Source organism: Cariama cristata, unplaced genomic scaffold (genome assembly GCF_000690535.1).
Source record: "Cariama cristata isolate BGI_N322 unplaced genomic scaffold, ASM69053v1 scaffold37704, whole genome shotgun sequence".
Taxonomy (NCBI): domain Eukaryota; kingdom Metazoa; phylum Chordata; class Aves; order Cariamiformes; family Cariamidae; genus Cariama; species Cariama cristata.
In genome coordinates, this window is record NW_009611891.1 from 439 (window position 1) to 753 (window position 315).

The window sequence follows — 315 nt, forward strand, 5'->3', positions numbered from 1 at the left end:
TTTTTGTCCCGACAAACGAGATTTCGTGAAAAGCAGCTTAAACATTATCGATTTCGTCGCCATTTTACCTTTTTACCTCGAAGTCGGCCTGCGAGGTCTTTCCTCCAAAGCCGCCAAAGACGTTTTGGGGTTTTTAAGAGTCGTTCGTTTCGTTCGCATCCTTCGGATTTTTAAATTAACCCGACACTTCGTCGGGTTGAGGGTTTTGGGTCACACTTTACGGGCCAGCACGAACGAATTTCTCCTCCTGGTGATTTTTTTGGCTTTGGGAGTTTTAATTTTCGCCACCATGATTTATTACGCCGAACGTATCGG

General features: G+C 45.1%; 1 pseudogene; it reads left to right on the forward strand.

The window, feature by feature from the left end:
* The window catches only part of LOC104160315, an 804-nt pseudogene that overhangs the window by 228 nt on the left and 261 nt on the right, over window positions 1-315 (forward strand).